Genomic DNA, 2299 nt, shown 5'->3' on the forward strand with positions numbered 1-2299 from the left:
CAAAGACCTGATGGAGGGCCCATCACGGCGGACGCGCTGTTCGAGAGCAGCTTCAAAACCATGCTGGCGAATTGAAGCAGTCGGAGGAGGTGCCAGAGGCTGTGCGCCACCTCATCAAGCCGCGTGGCTCATCCCGCCCCCCGGCCCGCTGGAGGGACCGTCGCGAGCAAACATCGACGTTTCCACGGCCGCGGCTCTCGCTCAGTTCCACCACCAGCCCCGCCCGTCAGAATCCAGCCCTCTTCATTCCGGCAACCTGCAGTTCAGCGTTTCCCCAGAGTTCGCCTGCAAGACAGCGCTCTGGGCAAACAAATCGCAGAGCTCAAGGGGGAGAAGTTTTAAAAAATGACGGTCTGCGGAGGGTGTGCGTAAAAGTGACACGAAAGTTGAAATAAATCATCATTCAATGATCAAAGTGTCTGTTTTTAGCCAGTCTGTAAGCTCGGATGAACTTACAGCGGCTGCGCACACATCCTCCACACATAACGAGCCGGTGTCCTTAAATAAAGGTTTATTAAACTCACCGTCGCTCCAAGACATGACGAGTCGATCACACGACACAATGGTAAGCAAAAATAACTCGTTATCATCCCGAGCGGCACGATCCTCACCCAAGCGGTGTCAAACTCGCACTAGTGAGATGAAACAGCCTGCATCCAACGGTACTGCGTTGATGTTGGCGCACACACACAGCTGCCCGGTGCTCACCGGCTCACATCGGTATCAATGTGGACCGCAGGCTGGGTCAGGTGGAGGTCCTCGCTCTCACAAGAGCGACACTTGCCTCACCGAATCAAACGCGGGCAGCCGTCACCCACCGCTTCTCAGCGTTCGGCAGCTCACGGCAGCATAAGCGTGAGGCAGCTGAACGAACCCGGTGACGAGTCCCACCTCCCTCCAGCAAGAGCGGCGCACGCCCCTCCAGCGAGAGCGGCGCGCGTCCCTCCAGAGAAAATGTGTGCTCCCGCGGGGCTCGCAGCCTTCACTCCAACAGCACGGCGTAGATGAAGTCACGCCCTTCGCCTCTCAATGTTCGCACAACGACGTCAAACGCGCAGCCCCACGGCGTCATCAGCTGTCACACGCTTCGCCTCAGCACACACCGGCCCACCTGTACATGAAGGTTGGTCCGCGGTCTGAACGCAGCGCACGGGCGCGTTCATAGCCTTTTTTTGAGGAAGCCTCGCCTTGGGTCACGCAGAAAACATTCCTGCGACGCATGACGGCGGTTGAGGGGCGGACTGCTGACAGCCGTACAAAACGTGACGCATCACTTAAACGCACGTTCACTCCACGAACGTTACGTAGAGTGGCTAAAACATGTTCGCCGTTCAGATGGATGGACATGGTGTTATGCAAATGGTTACAAGTTATAGTTTGTAACCCAACCCCCTCCGTTCGGAGGAGTTATAGAAACGTTCCTGTCATCATCAGACCAAATCTCATCCCTAAATGCAGAAGTCCAAGTGTTTCTGATAAAAGTAATCTCCAGAGTTCCCCAACAGAGAGAAAACACAGGGTTTTTACTCACGTTACTTCCTGGTTCCCAACGGACCTGAGGGATGAGACCGATCTTGGATCTGTCAGTTTTTTCAACAAGGTGATCATGGACAGACCGTTTTTCACATGTTGACAACCAGACAGCTGTTGTACAACATCCAGAGAAACGCATACCGATCATCCCAACACAGAAAATTCCTGCGGTTTTATTCTCCTTTCAGGGGATGAAGTATCAGTACAACGGGCTGCCGGTCATCGTACGTTCTCAGTGTGTGGAGACAGCCCTGCATCTGTTACACAGAGCAGGGATGAGAGTTTTGTTTTACCTGGATGATCTGATGCTCCTGTCACACTCCAGACAGGAGGCGTTGATACAGGCTCAGGTGTTGACATCACACCTGTTAAATCTGGGCTTCGCCATAAATTGGAAGAAAAGCTTGATTTTCCCGGCCCAGACAATTGTTTATCTGGGAGTGGAATTAAATTCAACCACCATGAAGGCTCGTTTATCACAAACGAGATTTGACACTTTTAAAAGTCAACTCCGCCATGTAAGACCTGGCAGAGTGGTAACAGTTGTCTCCGTCATGAAGCTGTTGGGAATGATGTCATCAGCTCACACAGTGGTTCCGCTGGGTTTGTTACACATGAGACGCCTCCACAGGTGGTTTGCGCGTCTGCGTGTGGATCCAGTAAAACAAAAGAGACGGATGATCACTGTCCCTCCCTCCGTGAGAGCAGACCTCCGACACTGGGGAAACACCCTGGTTCTGTCAGAGGGAGTTCCCGTCAGCAGACC

Source organism: Nematolebias whitei, chromosome 5 (genome assembly GCF_014905685.2).
Source record: "Nematolebias whitei isolate Nwh7 chromosome 5, NemWhi1, whole genome shotgun sequence".
NCBI lineage: Eukaryota > Metazoa > Chordata > Actinopteri > Cyprinodontiformes > Rivulidae > Nematolebias > Nematolebias whitei.